General features: G+C 39.6%; 1 long non-coding RNA gene across 1 annotated transcript; it reads left to right on the top strand.

The window, feature by feature from the left end:
• The first annotated feature begins 17,781 nt into the window (after window positions 1–17,781).
• On the top strand, window positions 17,782–18,770 carry LOC136062468 (uncharacterized). Its single transcript, XR_010624198.1, has 2 exons — window positions 17,782–18,049; window positions 18,345–18,770. It is a non-coding gene; the product is annotated as an uncharacterized LOC136062468 (long non-coding RNA).
• The last annotated feature ends 431 nt before the right edge of the window (window positions 18,771–19,201 follow it).

The following is a 19,201-nucleotide window of genomic DNA, read 5'->3' as shown; positions in this document are numbered from 1 at the left end:
TTAAAATAATATTTCCACAACAATAAAATAATATATACTCTACAATAAACATCAATAACAACCACACACAACCACCACCACCACCACCACCACCACAGCCTTTAACAAAGAAAAAAAAAATCAACCAAGCCCACACCCACCCGACCCACTAGGCAACACCCACACCACGGCAATCAAATTCACGCCAAAAAAAAAAAATGAAAAACCCAAAGCTTGGATCGACAGAAAACCAAAGCAATGGGTAGAGGAAGGCAGCGGCGGCTTCTATGATGAAACCCAGAGCTTGGATCGACGAATGAAACCCATGAAATCCAGAGAAACCCAGGCGTGGATCGGCGGCTTGAGGCTTGGGTCGGCTTGGTCTGATCGACGGATGGGTCTGATCGACGGAAGAGAAGTGGGTTTGATCGGCAAGATAGGTTGGTTGGCGGAATGGGTGGGGAGATAGGCGAGATGGGTCGGCGCCGGTGATAGGTCGAAGCTGGGCTGTGAGATCGGGCTAGTGGTGGAGGAAGAAGAGAGAAGATGAGGAAAGTGGAGGAAGAAAGAAGGGAAGCCGGGCTCATTTGCAATTCGAAGCAGATTAAAAGAAAGAAAAAATAATATTTTAATCCGACTGAGGAGTAAAAAAATTTTTTTTTTTTGTTTAGCTCTCAGCTACAATGCACATCTATAGATAGATGTGCACTGTAGTAATTGAGCTAAAAATTATAAGTATTGCTCCATTGTTGCATGCTCTTTTTGGTGTTTTGGTTGAGCTAAAATAGCAATATAACTATTTAGCTCAACTGCTGCAAATGCTCTTAAAGATACAAAGTTTAGCTATAAACATGTTTGAAGTTATCTTTTTCAACTCATTACTTAACAAATTATATGAGTATCTATGTGTACTATTTAGTTTAAACAAGTTACATGACTCATTAAGAAAGTTAGATGACTAAAATTACACATGGATGATCTTTTTTAATTATGGTGGAAATGTTCACAAGAAGGATGCCCACTAAAATTACACAGGGTCTATAGCAAGTTATATTTACCTTTTCATTTAACATAATGCTTTGCAATCATCAGTAACAGGGTTTATACGCGTTCCATTTCCTCAGCCTCAAAGGTGGAAAAACATATGGTGTTATGTTATACGCATTACTAATTTCAACTGTATGTGATGGTTTATTTATTCGAAAAGAGACATAAAGTTTATGTCTATGAATGTGAGTAATTCGTCGCCTTACTGTGTTTAAGTAGATCAAGTTTGGTTACTCTATTCGAATAGAGACATAAAGATTTCTCTAAAAACACTGCAATATATACCAAAGTTAATTAATATAAGTGAATAATAACAAAACGAAAGAAAGGAAGGTAAGATGAGGAGAGGGATTGAATACTTTTTTCTTTTATCTTTTACGCATGGAAGGGTGAGTTAATTAATGGCCTAGACACTATCAATGTACCCTTTAAACAATTTTTACCAAACACACCAACGCTAATAATAAATAAATAAATAAACAGATAGAAAAACACTGTTAAGGTTGGTAGTGGCAGCACTAATCACAAATCAGACAGTAGTGTTGGCTCCGGGATCTTTTTTCTTTTATTATTATTATTATTATTTTTAACGGTAGTGGATGCTCCAACAGAGGCTTGTTTTCTTAATTTCTATTATGATTAATTATTCTGCTTTCACTTTCTCAAGAGCACATTATCAAATTATTAATGTAAGGTTGAAATTTATCAACCATCTTGTTGGCTTTATTTCGTGCCAATTTGCTTGTAATTTAAGCACCTAGTAACCCTGTATTTAGGTGGGATTTTTGTAAGGGTTGTGTGTGAGAAGATGTGAAGAAAAGCTCAAGTATGTGCAAAGAAGCAGAGCTTCGCGGCTAGGACTCGCGGGTGGCTCGTGGCTGCAAGTCGCCAACTTCAGGCACGTGAGTTGCACATAGGGAAGCTGAAGGGTCGCGCCAGCTGTCGCACTACAGGACAAAAGTCCCAGGCTGGCCAGGCCGTTACGTCGCGACTTGATTTCGCGACTTGGACAAGCCGCGAGACCAAGCCGTCAATTTACCCTGTTTGGCAAAATACTGTCTCTTCGTATTCTTTTCTCACCTCACTATATATAGACCCTTATCCCCACTAAATTGAGAGAGCTTCTAGAGAGAGTTTTGTGAGAGAAAAACTTAGAGAAAAACAAGATTGCCTCATCTCCAATCTTCATCTAAGAGACTCTACAAATTCCTCTACTCTTTTCCTCTCCATTGTCATACCCTTGAGAGGTGATTGACCAAATCCTTTTCTCACCACACCTACGTTTGTGAGAAGGTTCATTTGGTACTAAGGGAAGCAGTTTGGAAGGAACCAATATACATTGGTTGATGCTATGGTCTAGTAGCAGAATCCAGGAAGCTAAAGAGGAAATAGGTTCGGCACAACCTCGTTGGAGCAAGAAGCTTGAGGGCTTAGGTACTTGGGTAGATTAGGCTTGGAGGATCTTCTGCTGTTCATGTATCCCAACTACATTCTTTAGTGGATTATTTGACCGCTTGGAGGGCGGCGGAGAGGTTTTACGTCGAGGACTTCGGTTTCCTCTTCGATAACACGTCGTGTGTTGTCTGTGTGTTTGCATCTTCCTTCCCTTTATCTTTGCCTTATATTTACTGCTGTGGATGTGTTTATATTTGGCTTAGATTGTTTATCAATTCTGTTATAAGCTTGTTATCATGTTCCGCACATTAATTATTTGATTATAAGCTTGAATTGATAATTTGTATTTTGGGGTCTAAACGTTCAAGGGTGTTTCATACCCATTTTGAACTTTCAATTAATACTAAATTCTTGAAAAATTTACCAATTGAAGATGCCACGTATTTTTACATTTTTGGAAGCATTTGACAAATAGCATTAATGCACTACAAGAATCTAGAGCAGCCAAACTTTTACTTCCTTGACTATTAACCACGGCAGGAAAATGTTTGTACATGTCATCATTTTAAATTAAAGTGTACAATTTAACCACTATATAATACGAACTTGTGTATCTAGCTCTGCCTCGCACTAAAATTTCAACAATTTCTTGCTTGTCCAGGCCAATGAAGCTTCACAACCCCAGTTTTCCTACATTATGCTCTACGTACCTTCATATGATTATTTGAGGGTGTTCCTAATTTTTTTTAAAGGGTAAATAAATAAAAAATTTTAAATTATTGTATATATATATATATATATTTTAGGTTAGGTATTCCTGAGAACATTCTAAGCTTAACATGGCGTCGCCACTAGGCATGCGTGTCACTGTTTCTGGGTGGTCGACAACTGCGAGGTATCAACACAGCCAATAGGAATATGACACGTCATTTAATTTAAATTATACTAAAAATAGACCAATTAGAATTAAGAGATCATAATCACCTATGGACGAGATTGGTTTCATGCAAGTTTCCTTTACTGTTAAACCTTATTTCTTTGGTATCTTTTAATCTAGTGGTCCGATAAATGCTCATGAACTATTATTTTGATCGTTATGACCTTAAGATTTTTTTATCAGAGGTATTTGGAGATCAAATGATCAAAATTACAGTCTTGCCTTGGAGACATTAAATGGTGATAATATGCAATGTAATGCAAGTGGGGTTAAATGTGAGATGCAAAATGGGGTATGTACAAATTCAACCTTCAATCAAATTTAAAATTGAATTCAGCAAAAGAATAAGATTATCAATACCAATAAAGCAAAAAATCTAAGCAAGAGAAAGATATGATTGTTGATTGAAAGCAGAATATGAAATTAAAAAAGTGAAATAGTGTACCTTAAATTGATAAAAAACCGAAAACTATTATAAACAATAATATATATGAAAAATAGAATAAATATAAATTGTACCTGTTTGATCCGGGGAAAAAACACCCGCATAGCAAAAAATTCAATTGCTTGTTTTACTCTGGTGGTGTTGACTTGGCTATACTACTACTTAGTTCTAATATCCCCTTAAATAACACCGAATTTGGATTAGAATAAAGAGAATTTCAGCCATTCAAAATTTGAGTGTGGCTTACTTTCAGTACTTTTTTAACTAGACATGTTTTTTTATTTTAAATATACAATAGCAGGTGATAGTGAGTGACAATCTCTCATTAAAACTTTGCCGCCATATTCAAATTCATCAAGATCAAACCCCCATTTTCTCAAGTTTAATAATGAGTTTGATACTTTCTGCTATTTTTAATAGAAATATCTTGATCTCAAATGCTCTGGAAACTACTGAATTATCAACCAAAAAAAAAGAAAAAAAGCAAGAGTCATCACAGTTAAAGCTAAATCCAATTTCCATTATTTTGGGTATAATAAAAATCGAAAATTGCAATTGGGCCTCCATATCTGGGACTGAACCCATTAACCCGTCTCCTAGATTGCCTATCCAGCCCGATACGAATCGTTTTTGCCCATTTCCTTTAAATTTCAGTCTGAAGTCACACTGACCTTGATATGGTTCCTCGCATTCGCACCAATGTCGCCAAAGAATTAACGATCACACTCCTGAGTTTGTGGCTGCACTACTTGATTTGGTTCTTACTTCTCATTTATTTTCTACATATTCCAATACTTATATCATCCAGAAATCATATTTATTTTGTAAGCGTGGTTTATGAGATCAATCAATGTTAATTTGCTACTTGTTCTGTGAGTGGACTGTTTAAAAATAAAATTTTATTTCATTCCTTTTTGACTTGCACCACTAAATAATGTTGTATTTAATAGGAGCTAGGCCCATAGTGGCAAGAAAATGTCTTCCTTGCTTTGGTTGAAGGAATTATACGAGAAAAGCTTATCACAAGACATTCCTCATGTATGTGTTTGAAGCTTCTCAGTGACACACAGTGAAAGAAACAGTAGTTCTAAATTATGATGTCTGAAGTTTAATTGCTTAGTATATGTTACATATGCTATACACAGAAACCTATTGCATGTGAACCTTGTTTATTGATATGTAAAAATAAATCATGGTCAACCCGTCAGCTGATGCCCTCAGACAACTGGAAAAGCAGAGGGATCCAAGGCTGATGGATGCGGATTCGGAGCCCTTGGGTAGCGCTGCAATGAACTGACGACGACATGGCTGACGGGGATAAGGCAAGCCGACGACCCCTATGCCGACGGATATGTGTAAAATTCTGACTTGGCCTCCGCGCGTGGTATTTAAGGAAATTATTCGTATCCCACGATCAGTATTAGAATCCTATAAGGAAAGGATTCCACGATCCGCGCCCATGAGGATCCCTATAAGGAAAAGACTTCTACTCCAAGGAAAAATGTCAACCCTCAACTACTATAAAAGCCTAATACTCTCATAAATCGAGGTACGCATAATGAACCCCTCTCTAGCACTCTAGAGTTGAAAGAAGTTCTAACTTAACATTCGGAGGGTATTTGGCTGGCACCACACCGATGCTCTCTGTTAGGTCCTCTTTTCTTTGTGCAGGTGTCGTTTCGAGGGTACGAGCATTATGCAACTCACTGTTGATATTTTCAGCATCATCAGTTGGCGCCGTCTGTGGGAAGCTCGTAATTAAGCCATATTATCGTTTCCTGGACTAAAGGGTTGCATGGTACTCACTCGCTCAATGGCGACTACTAATGACGTACAAGGAGAGGAACCACCCACGACTACCCTCGAGAGACAAGTTCGGATTCTCGGTGCCGCCGTGGAGCGTCTCACCAAACAGAACCTCGACTTGGAAGAACAGCTGCGCCAGAAGAATGCAACACTAAATGACCAACCAGAAGATCAGGAAGGGACTAGCGCTCCAAAGAAGAATCAGGACAAACATGAGGGCAGCCACGCCCCAAGCAGGCCGGAGAGGCAGCACGTGAGCATGCCATCCCTCACGGATGCGACTCCACCACATATTACCGCCGAGATGCAGGCAATGAGGGAACAAATTGAGGTTATGATGAACGCCCTCAAGGGGCGAGTCTCCAGTGATCTTGACGATCTAGTCAACCGTACCGACTCGCCCTTCACTATAGCCGTGAACTCCTTCCCCCTACCCCACAAGTTTCGCATGCCGAATATAGATAGCTATGACCGGGTGAAGGATCCTCTGGACCACCTGGAAACTTTCAAAACCCTGATGCATCTTCAGGGGGTAGCAGACGAGATTATGTGCAGGGCCTTCCCCACAACACTCAAAGGCCCCGCAAGGGTATGGTTCAGCCGGCTGACGCCCAACTCTATTAGCACCTTCAAGGAGCTAAGCGCTCAATTCACTACACACTTCATTGGGGGACACAGGTATAAGAAGTCCACGGCATGCCTGATGAGTATCAAGCAAAGAGAGGACGAGACGTTAAGATCCTACATAACGCGCTTTAATAAGGAAGCGCTATCGGTTGACGAAGCCGACAACAAAATACTTGTAGCAGCCTTCACAAATGGGTTGCGAAAGGGCAAGTTTTTGCTCTCCCTATACAAAAACAACCCGAAGACCATGTCGGAGGTACTCTACAGGGCTACTAAGTATATGAATGCTGAGGACGCGTTGTAGGCCCGAGAAGAAAGACTGAGAAAAAGGGAGAGGTAGGAAGATGCACGACCAGACCAAGGGAGAAAGAGGCCCAGAACAGGAGATCGAAGAGACGAAAGGCGTTCTAAACCTCCGGGAGAGAGATTTACAAGCTTCACCCCGCTGACCGCCCCAATAGATCAAGTCCTAATGCAAATTAAGGACGAAGGGGCTCTGACCTTCCCTGGAAAGCTGAAGGGGGATCCTAGCAGGCGTTCTAGAGACAAGTACTGTCGCTTTCACTGAGATCACGGCCATGACACAGCCGACTGTTACGACTTGAAGCAACAAATCGAGGCCCTTATAAGGCAAGAGAAATTGTAGAAATTCGTAAGCAAGGAAAGAGCGGATCCAGCACCTCTAGAGCACCCCCCCCCCCCGACGAGATAATGACCGTCCAAGACCTCCCGTTGGTGACATACGAATGATTGTAGGAGGGATGGCTACCGGGCCGTCCAAAAAGGCTAGAAAGACGTACCTCCGGATGGTCCAAAACGTCCAGCTGACGGGTCCAGTGCAAAAGGTGGCTCGAAGGGAAAGCCCCATTATCGAGTTCTCGGAAGAAGACGCGAGACGTCTTCACCACCCGCACGACGACGCGTTTGTTGTCAGCCTACAGGTTGGGGACTACAACTTGCATCGGGTGTTGGTCGACAATGGCAGCTCGGCAGACATCTTGTACTACCCGGCATGCCAGCAGATGAAAATCAGCAGGGAACAACTGGTTCCAACGAATGCCCCACTTGTCGGTTTTGGAGGTGCAAAGGTGTTTCCGCTGGGCGTGGTCACGTTGGCTGTGACAGCAGGCGACTATCCCCAGCAAATCACAAAGGACGTAACGTTCCTCGTGGTCGACCATTCATCTGCCTATAATGCTATCCTAGGGCGACCCGCCCTCAACGCGTGGAAGGCGGCAATTTCAATTTATCATTTAATGATTAAGTTCCCAACAGAATACGGAGTCGGAGAACTACGTGGAATCCAGATTGCCGCACGTGAATGCTACGTGGCCATGATGGAAATGGATGATCACCTCCAAACCATGAGCATAGAAGAGCACTGGAGCACGACGGAGCCAGTTGAGAAGCTTGAAGAAATACCCCTGGACGACTCCAGACCTGACCAGACAACGAGGATTGGAACCCTTGCAAGTCCCGCAATCCGGCAAACACTTACAGCATTCCTCAAAGAGAATCAGGACGTATTCGCCTGGAGTCACGAGAACATGCCAGGAATAGACCCTTCCGTCATGGTGCATAGGCTGAATGTATCACCATCCTTTCCGCCCATCCGGCAGAAGAAGCAGGTCTTCGCCCCAGAACGGGATCAAGCCATAGCCGAAGAAGTCCGCAAGCTACGAGAGGCAAATTTCATTAGAGAAGTCTACTACCTCGATTGGCTAGCAAACGTAGTGATGGTCAAGAAAGCTTCCGAAAAATGGAGGATGTGTGTAGACTTTACCGATCTAAACAAGGCATGCCCTAAAGACAGCTACCCTCTCCCGAGAGTCGACACTCTAGTAGACTCTACGGCTCAACACTAGCTGTTAAGCTTCATGGACGCTTTCTCTGGCTACAACCAAATCAAGATGCACGATGATGATCAAGAAAAAACTTCCTTCGTAACCAGCCAAGGCCTCTTCTGCTACAAGGTAATGCCGTTTGGTCTAAAAAATGCGGGCGCAACATATCAAAGGCTTATGAACAAGATGTTTGCACGGCAGATCGGGAGAAACGTCCAGGTGTATGTAGATGATATGCTAGTTAAAAGTCGAAGGGAAGAAGATCATTTAGAAGACCTCAAGGAAACGTTCAACACTCTTCGCTCTTACAACATGAAGCTTAATCCAGGGAAGTGTGCCTTTGGGGTGACGGCAGGAAAATTCTTAGGATTCATGGTTTCCCAGAGGGGCATCGAGGCCAATCTAGACAAGATCTGGGCTATAATAGAGATGGCACCACCAAAGAATGTGAAGGAAGTACAAAGCCTCAACGGCAAGATAGCAGCGTGTAAGTAGATCAAGTTTGGTTACTCTATTCGAATAGAGACATAAAGATTTCTCTAAAAACACTGCAATATATACCAAAGTTAATTAATATAAGTGAATAATAACAAAACGAAAGAAAGGAAGGTAAGAAGAGGAGAGGGATTGAATACTTTTTTCTTTTATCTTTTACGCATGGAAGGGTGAGTTAATTAATGGCCTAGACACTATCAATGTACCCTTTAAACAATTTTTACCAAACACACCAACGCTAATAATAAATAAATAAATAAATAGATAGAAAAACACTGTTAAGGTTGGTAGTGGTAGCACTAATCACAAATCAGACAGTAGTGTTGGCTCCGGGATCTTTTTTCTTTTATTATTATTATTATTATTTTTAACGGTAGTGGATGCTCCAACAGAGGCTTGTTTTCTTAATTTCTATTATGATTAATTATTCTGCTTTCACTTTCTCAAGAGCACATTATCAAATTATTAATGTAAGGTTGAAATTTATCAACCATCTTGTTGGCTTTATTCCGTGCCAATTTGCTTGTAATTTAAGCACTTAGTAACCCTGTATTTAGGTGGGATTTTTGTAAGGGTTGTGTGTGAGAAGATGTGAAGAAAAGCTTAAGTATGTGCAAAGAAGCAGAGCTTCGCGGCTAGGACTCGTGGGTGGTTCGCGGATGCAAGTCGCCAACTTCAGGCACGTGAGTTGCACACAGGGAAGCTGAAGGGTCACGCCAGCTGTCGCACTACAGGACAAAAGTCCTAGGCTGGCCAGGCCGTTACCTTGCGACTTGATTTCGCGACTTGGACAAGCCGCGAGACCAAGCCGTCAATTTACCCTGTTTGGCAAAATACTGTCTCTTCGTATTCTTTTCTCACCTCACTATATATAGACCCTTATACCCACTAAATTGAGAGAGCTTCTAGAGAGAGTTTTGTGAGAGAAAAACCTAGAGAAAAACAAGATTGCCTTATCTCCAATCTTCATCTAAGAGACTCTACAAATTCCTCTACTCTCTTCCTCTCCATTGTCATACCCTTGAGAGGTGATTGACCAAATCCTTTTCTCACCACACCTACATCTATGAGAAGGTTCATTTGGTACTAAGGGAAGCAGTTTGGAAGGAACCAATATACATTGGTTGATGCTATGGTCTAGTAGCAGAATCCAGGAAGCTAAAGAGGAAATAGGTTCGGCACAACCTCGTTGGAGCAAGAAGCTTGAGGGCTTAGGTACTTGGGTAGATTAGGCTTGGAGGATCTTCTGCTGTTCATGTATCCCAACTACATTCTTTAGTGGATTATTTGACCGCTTGGAGGGCGGCGGAGAGGTTTTACGTCGAGGACTTCGGTTTCCTCTTCGATAACACATCGTGTGTTGTCCGTGTGTTTGCATCTTCCTTCCCTTTATCTTTGTCTTATATTTACTGCTATGGATGTGTTTATATTTGGCTTAGATTGTTTATCAATTCTGTTATAAGCTTGTTATCATGTTCCGCACATTAATTATTTGATTATAAGCTTGAATTGACAATTTGTATTTTGGGGTCTAAACGTTCAAGGGTGTTTCATACCCATTTTGAACTTTCAATTAATACTAAATCCTTGAAAAATTTACCAATTGAAGATGCCACGTATTTTTACATTTTTGGAAGCATTTGACAAATAGCATTAATGCACTACAAGAATCTAGAGCAGCCAAACTTTTACTTCCTTGACTATTAACCACGGCAGGAAAATGTTTGTACATGTCATCATTTTAAACTAAAGTGTACAATTTAACCACTATATAATACGAACTTGTGTATCTAGCTCTGCCTCGCACTAAAATTTCAACAATTTCTTGCTTGCCCAGGGCAATGAAGCTTCACAACCCCAGTTTTCCTACATTATGCTCTACGTACCTTCATATGATTCTACCCTTTACCATAACCATACAATGCTTGCATCCTGCCACTACTTTTGCCACTCCAACATGTTAGTGATCATGGTGTTTTTACTTCAGAGAAGTTAAAACAAATTGCAAATGGTTGATTTGCACTTAGTCTTGGTTTGATTGCACAGTAGGTGCAAGGTTGAAGATGGCTAAAATTGGGGATGACCATTGGTTTTGAATATAGGTGCAACGCACCCTTTCACTAAAGCAAGAATGCATCGTTTTATGTATTTGGTATTTAAGCTTCAAAGGTAGAATGACGTTGTCTAGAGTTGGGCTAAATTCAGATGTATTGGCGCGAAACTTCTGTCAGTTAGGGAGTTAGTTATCTTTCCTAATTTCACGGAATTGATTCGTATAGTTTGGAGAAATTCTGTTATTCAATCTCTTAGTCACGTCGCATTATATATATGATGTAATCTTAGTTTACTCATTAAGTAAGAAAATTCAATTTCTCTCACTCTCTCCCTCTCTCTCTCTCTTTTCCTCTCTCTCTGTTACTCTTTTCTTTTCTCTCAAATTTTCTCTTCACACAAATAGATATTGATCTCAATTCAATCGCTTTTGAACACTGAGATTGTATTTTCAATCCTTTAAGAAAATCTTCATGGTATCAGAGCCTGAGATTCCTGTACAGAATTCAACAATGGCAGCCACAAATTCAACAGCTGTATCGTCTTCTTCCACAGGTGCAAGCTCATCAACATTTACTAATTCTTCAATGAATGTGATGAATCAACCACTTCTTCTGTCAAACATGTCAAACATGATGACAGTCAAGTTGGATAATACCAACTATAATGTGTGGAAACATCAAATTACAGTGATTCTAGAAACTTATTCTCTGTATGAATTGCTTGAAGAACCACAAATGGTTCCAGAGAAATTTCTTAAGGATCTTAGTGGAGCTTGCACTACAGTTGTGAATCCAAAATATACACTCTGGAGGTCTAAGGAGAAGGCCTTACTAACCTTCATCAGCTCCACTCTCTCACCATCAATTTTGTCTCTCACTGTTGGATGTACTACTGCATTGGAAGTTTGGACGGGTTTGGAGAACAGGTTCTCCTCAATCTCTAGGTCTCATGTGATGAACCTAAAAGGAGAGCTTCATAATCTTAAGAAGGGTGCAGATTCTGTTGATGTTTATCTGAGGAAAATCAAAGTTGTGAGGGATAAGCTACTAGCAGTTGGAGTAATTTTAGATGATGAGGAGTTGCTCCATATAACACTCAAGGGTTTGCCAAAGGACTACAATGTTTTTAGGTCAGCAATAAGGACCAGAAGCACACCATTAAGCTTTGATGAGTTGTCAACTATGGTTAATGGTGAAGAAGAATCCTTAAATGAAGGGTTGGATGCTAAAGATTGAATCTTTACAATGGCAGCTACTGCTACTCCAAGGTCAGGTGGTAATTTCAATCAGCCAAGTGGTAATTTCAATCAGAATAATAGAGGGAGAGGTAGAGGAAGTTATAATAATAGAGGTGGAAGAAGAGGAAGAGGTGATAGTAATAACTCACCTCATTATAATCAGTTCACTCCCTTCCAATCACATCAGTCAAGTTCAAGCTCATCTGCTCCAAGATCAAACAGGCCTATGTGCCAAATTTGTAACAAACTTGGTCATACAGCTATAGACTATTATTATAGGATGGACTATGCCTATCAAGGCAAGCATCCACCAACCAAATTTCCTACCATGGCCACGTCATCCAATGTTTGCCTTGCACAGGAGCAGCCTTGGCTTGCAGACAGTGCAGCCACTAATCATGTGACTGCTAACCTTAATCAACTTAGTTTTGCTCAGCCATATGGAGGTCAGGATCACCTCACAATGGGAAATGGACAGAACTTAGCAATTACTCACATAGGTAATTCTCTCATTCCTTCATCTTCTTCCACTCTTCAATTACATAATGTCCTTAGAGTTCCATCCATTTCTTCCAATCTTGCTTCTGTCCATAAAATCTATCAAGATAACAATTGTTGGTGTTATTTTGACAAAGACATTCTATCCATTCAGGCATTGGCCACGGGGAAGGTCCTATACCAAGGCAAGAGTTAAGATGGAGTTTACCCTATCTATCCTCATAAAGCTTCACAGCTTCATTTGTCTTCCAAAGTCTGTAATCATGTTTCTAAAGTTTGTAACAATGTGTCTAGGACTATTAGTTTCAATAAGACACTGTGGCACATGAGACTTGGTCATCCACATGATCAAGTTCTCAAATATGTGTTTCCTAATGATAGGTCTGTCATGAATAAGTGTACAAATCTGGTTCAAACTTTTACTCATTGTTTGTATGGCAAAATGCACAATTTACCTTTTCCTAAATCTCAATTTGTTGCATCATCTCCCTTTGAACTTGTGCACTCTGATGTATGGGGTCCTGCACCTGTCACATCTATCAATGGTTTTCATTATTATGTTATCTTTGTTGATCATTTTACAAGGTTTACTTGGTTATACCCTCTCAAATACAAATCTGAAGTGTTTTCCAAGTTTATCTTGTTCAAAGCCTTGGTTGAAACTCAATTCTCTACCAAAATAAAAACTTCTCAAGCTTCTATGTCCACTTCCTTTTGGTCCTATGCTCTTCTTACTGCAACTTTCTTAATCAACTTGCTTCCCACTTCAGTTCTTAATTTTGTTTCTCCCTGGTCTAAGTTGTATTCTGCACTCCCAGACCTATCCCAACTCAAGGTCTTTGGTTGTGCATGCTACCCTCATCTTAGACCTTACTCTAGTCATAAGCTTGATCACAGAACCAAGGAGTGTATTTTCTTAGGTTACTCCACTAGTTCTAAAGGGTATTTGTGTCTTGATCCTTCTTCTCACTACATATATACCTCTAGGCATGTTCTATTTAATGAAGCAAAGTTTCCTTCATCTACTCCTCTATCTTCTGTTAGTCAGTCTTCTTCACCAGTTTCTGATATGTCAAATACTCTCTGGTTGTCCAATCTCCTCTATCTTCATGCACCTAATCAACCTTCACTATTAGGACCATATAATTCTCATACTACTCTCTCACCACATGTTAATCTTAGTTCTGATGCAACTGATGTTCTCCTCTCCCAATCTTTTGCTCTTATAGTCACACCACAATCTGAACCTACCCTGCCTAATACTTTCAACTCCATTCCTTCCTCCACTAATCCAAATGTCTCTATATCTATATCCTCTACCTCTCCTATTCCATCTACTGTCTCACCTTTACCTCCTACTCCAACTGTTCCTGTCCAACATCCAATGCAGACAAGATCCAAAAGTGGCATTGTTAAACCCAATCCTAAGCTTTGTTATAAGGCTGTGTTGGATTACACACACACTGAACCACCTTCTTACAAGATTGCTTCCAAGTATCTAGTGTGGTATGAAGCTATGGATGCAGAATTTCAAGCCTTACAGAGACAACAAACCTGGTCCTTGGTCCCTGCTCCTCCTCATGCTAATCAGGTTGGTTGTAATTGGGTGTTTAAGGTCAAACTTCACAGTGATGGTACTATTGCTCATTATAAGGCCAGACTTGTTGCAAAAGGATTTCACCAACAAGTTGGCATTGATTACTTAGAAACCTTCAGTCCAGTGTTCAAGCCAGCTACTGTTAGACTAGTCCTTGCCATTGTTGTCAGTTGTAATTGGCCATTAAAACAGCTGGATGTGTCAAATGCTTTTCTTCATGGCTACCTCAAAGAGGAAGTCTACATGCAACAACCTCCAGGCAATGTTGATGCAGCTCACCCTAACTATGTTTGCAAGTTGCACAAATCCCTTTATGGTCTCAAACAAGCACCAAGGGCTTGGTTTGAGAGATTCACTTTTCACTTGATTCATCTGGGATTTCAAGCTTCATTTGCTGATAGTTCCTTGTTCATTTTTCAGTATAAAGGTACTATCATCTATCTCCTTCTTTATGTAGATGATATTATTCTCACAGGGAACAATTCCAAGCATGTTTCTTCTCTTGTTGTTGCTCTTAGTTCTGTGTTTGAACTTAAGGATCTTGGGGATCTCAATTCTTTCTTGGGTGTCCAGATTTCCAGAACTCCATTTGGACTTACTCTTACACATTCTAAGTATGCTTTAGATGTACTCCATCGTTTTCACATGGAAAATTCTAAACCAACCAAGACTCCTTGCTGCCCTTCTACACGTTTGCTTCCTTATGATGGTGTTGCTCTTTCTGACCCTACTAAGTATAGAAGCATGGTTGGGGCTCTCCAATATTTGACTTTCACACGTCCAAACCTTGCCTTTAGTGTGCATCAACTATGTCAGTTCAAGAGCAATCCTACAACTGTTCATCTTGAAGCTGCTAAAAGAGTTCTTAGATATCTTCATGGCACCCTTTATCATGGCATCTCCTTCTCCCCTGGTCCTTTGACTCTCACAGCCTTTTCTGACACGGATTGCGCTAGAGATCCTTTTGACTGTCGTTCTACCACAGGCCTTCTGGTATTTCTTGGTCCTTCTCCCATTTCTTGGTTTTCCAAGAAACAGACCACAGTTGCTTGTTCTTCCACAGAGGCAAAGTATTGTGCCTTGGCCACTACTGCTGCAAAGGTGTCTTGGTTGCGTATTCTTTTCAAGGAATTGAGGATTTTTCTCTCTCATGTCCCTGTCCTTTGGTGTGACAATGCTTCTGCCATTGCTCTCTCTACCAACCCTGTGTTCCATTCTCGAACAAAATACATAGAAGTAGACTACCACTATGTTCGTGAGAAGGTGTTGCGTAATGACTTGTGTGTGTGCGTTTTGTTTTTGGCAAGGACAACCTTGCTGATATTTTCACCAAGCCATTGCCTTCTCCCTCGTTTCTTCTTCAATGGCACAAACTTCTGTTGGATACCTCCCCCAAAAGTTTGAAGGTGGGTGTTAGTGATCATGGTGTTTCTACTTCAAAGAAGTTAAAACAAATTGCAAACGGTTGATTTGCACTCAGTCCTGGTTTGATTGCACAGTAGGTGCAAGGTTGAACATGACTGAAATTGGGGATGACCGTTGGTTTTGAATATAGGTGCAATGCACCGTTTCACTAAAGCAAGAACGCACCGTTTTATGTATTTGGTATTTAAGCTTCAAAGGTAGAACGACGTTGTCTAGAGTTGGGCTGAATTCAGATGTATTGGCACGAAGTTTCTGTCAGTTAGGGAGTTAGTTAGCTTTCCTAATTTCACGGAATTGATCCGTATAGTTTGGAGAAATTCTATTATTCAATCTTTTAGGCAGGTTGCATTATATATATGATTGTAATCTCAGTTTATTCATTAAGTAAGAAAATTCAGTTTCCCTCACTCTCTCTCTCTCTGTTACTCTTTTCTTTTCTCCAAAATTTTCTCTTCACACAAATAGGTCTTGATCTTAGTTCAATCGCTTTTGAACACTGAGATTGTATTTTCAATCCTTTAAGAAAATCTTCACAACAAACAAGACTGATCGTTTGGCTTTGCTCAAACTCAAACAATCCATTGCTAATGACCCAAATGGAGTCTTGAACTCATGGAATGATTCTATTCAGTTTTGCAACTAGTATGAGATTATATGTGGCCGCCACCATCAAAGAGTCACAGCCTTGAAACTAAAAGGCCATAAGCTGTGTGGAATCATTACACCTTACATTGGAAACCTCACATTTCTTAGGGCCATCAACCTATGAAAGAACAACTTTTATGGTGAAATTCCAAAAGAAGTTGGTCAATTGTTTCGATTGTGACATATCAATCTTTCAAATAACACGTTGGGAGGAGAAATTCCAGTCAGTTTGGACAATTGCACCAAACTCAGGGTAATGGTCTTAGCATGGAACAAGCTTATTGGGAAAATCCCGGAGCTTGGCTCTATGACTAAGCTATTTTCTCTTCTAGTTCAAGCAAACACATTGACTGGAGGAATCCCACCTTCCTTTGGAAATCTTTCATTGCTCATATATTTTTCAGTAGCTTATAATAATTTAGAGGGAAATATTCCAAAAAGCATAGTGTTAAGACATATGTGGTTCACTTGTTATGAACATATGTCATTCTTTTATGTAATTGGTTAATCCTTTAACAAAATGCACTTTACTTGTATTTGGGTAGATCTAGGATGTGTTGAAATACTTCAAGAAACCATGTTTCAAGATCAAGTGTTGAAGCCTTCAAGTCTATTCAAGAAAACAAGCTGAAAGTGCAAAGTTACTAAATCTCGACAGCTAGCATGTGACAAGGTTTAAGGAAGCTATTCTACCCATGACTCTCCACCTATCTCGACAAATGCTCAACAGCTTCTATCTGTTCAGGTTTACAAAATCAAAATTTCTGATTTGATTTCTTGGGATCCATGGATGTGTCTTTGGGCCTTCTTTTCTCCTAACTCTAGACATATAAAATGATTGTTTTAAGGGCCGTCAAAGTGTTCACAAATTGCACAAGCATTGAGCAAACTCTGTTCAAGCAAATTGTGACCGGAGACAAAGTTTTGCCCTAGTTCAACTCTTCTGAAAAAGTTGCTGTGTATTTGCACCAAAGGGTTTTGTGACCAAGCATCTTCTTGATCTTCATCGTGGATGAACTGAAGAACTTTGCAGCCAACAACTCTTTCTAGTTGGTGATTGAAGTCGCGTACTAGGATTCGCACATTGGTTACTCACGTACTTGGGAGCCGTGCATCAAAAGGGAAAATTGTCACTACAGAACAAGTTCAATTGGGTATTGGGGTAAGGGTTCAACTGTAGGTTGGTAAGGTACTTGGGATTCCTTTACTTGTAACCGCTTGTTGTGATAATAGTGGAGTTTCAGGAGTGGTGACCTGAAAATCACCCGGTGGGGTTTTTGCCGTCAGGTTTTCCCCATTCGTAAACAAATCACCGTGTTATTTATTTTCTACTGCATAATTAGTTTATTGGTGACTTTTTTGTGCTACCACGCATTTGCATGTTAAATTGATTAATTAATAACTTGGCTAATTAATTAATTAATTTAATCACAAGGGGTCAATACGTTTTTGGCCTATCACATAGGCCATTTGAAAACTTTATCATTTTTGGGGTTGGTGACAATAACTTGAACAATATGATCCCTTCCTCTCTCTACAATATATCATCTATTAGTGTTTTCTCATTTACACAAAACCAACTTACTGGAACTCTTCCAGCAAACATGGGCCTCACTCTCCCTAATCTCAAATTATTCGAACTTCGTAATAATAAATTCTTTGGTTCAATCCCTAGTTCTTTATGCAATGCATCTCAGCTTCAAAAACTTGATCTAGGCAATAATAGCTTTGTGGGATAAGTTTAATGGGAGTAGCAACTGCAGCAATGATGGCAACAAAAGAAGATGACAATGACAATGAAATTGAAGTAGAAGAAGCTAATAATACTGAGGACTTTAGGCATATTGATGTGGATATGCAAAAATGCTTACTCTCAATCCTTAATATTGGAATCTTATGTTCATTGGAATCTCCAAAAGAGAGAATCAATATGGAGGAAGTCATTAAGGAACTACAATTGATAAAAAGTACTTTTGTTGGTTTGGGGATCTGCAGAGGTAGACCAAGTAGAGCTCAAGTAAGAGGCATTTCATTTTAATTACTATAAGACTACTCTAAGTAGTGTGTCCTAGTCATTTACGTTGATTTCATTTAGTTTCCAAATACTTCTTTTCAAAAAGCATGGAAATTTTATGTTTACCTTTTCATTAAGCATGGAAATTAGATTTTCATTTCTCACTTGCGGTCAAATTGCTAAATAGAAATTGTCATCTTATTAATACCCACGACCTTGTAACCTTGTAATAGTTATTGTTTTTTATATTATCAAGGTATAAAATGGTGAGCTAACGAACTTTTTTTGTGAATTGCAGAGGCCTGGAACAACTAGAAGAGATTAAATGTCTTTAATAATGCCTGGATATGCAAGGGATTAGGAGTCGTGATCTTAATTTCAAGCATGTTTAATATCCCTTGTTGAAATGATCAATGTATGATTTTCTTTCTCTTCTAGTGTAGGAATCATGATTTTCTTTCTCTTCAAGTGTAGGAGTCGTCTTCATTTACTGTGCTGGATTCTACTACTGTAATGTGTGATTATGTGTGTGTGTGTGTGTGTGTGTGTTTTTTTTTTAATTATTTTTTTATGCTTGTGATTATGTGTTTGTACTAATAATCAATTCAATTCCTAAAAGTCTTTATAGGAAGGAATGTATCAAAGATGCCATGTTAGTTTAGAAATTTAGATGCTTTATGCAACATTATTTTCGTATACAAATAAAAATGGATGTTTTGTTCAATTTCCATTTAAACTCAAAGTTTTAGATTATAGTAGCTTGTGGCTATAGAGAATAAAACAATCAATCTAAATTTCAATTTATTATATAAGACTTTAAACCAATAGAAGGCCAATTACCCATCACTGCCCAATATTTGATGAATCAGATATGACACAAGAAAAGCAACCTGACTTAGTTTGGTCCATGTAGCCCTATCCATTACTTTGGATCTACATGACTTATTGGCTTTGGAGTATGACTAAACCAAGTTCTATTTTCTAAGACTGAATCCACCAAAGCCTCGCAGATTGTTGCATCATATATAATCTTATATATTTCCAAATTTAAGCAGAAGTGTTCCAACTGGGTGTCAGTGGTCAAGCCATAGGAAGATTGTTTTCCCAAGTCGATCTAACCCAATTTAGAGCATCAACAATAATACTCTAAATGAA

This window comes from Quercus suber, unplaced genomic scaffold, assembly GCF_002906115.3.
Source record: "Quercus suber isolate HL8 unplaced genomic scaffold, Cork oak 2.0 scaffold_417, whole genome shotgun sequence".
NCBI classification, from domain to species: Eukaryota; Viridiplantae; Streptophyta; class Magnoliopsida; order Fagales; family Fagaceae; genus Quercus; species Quercus suber.
This window is presented reverse-complemented; position numbering and strand designations above follow the sequence as displayed.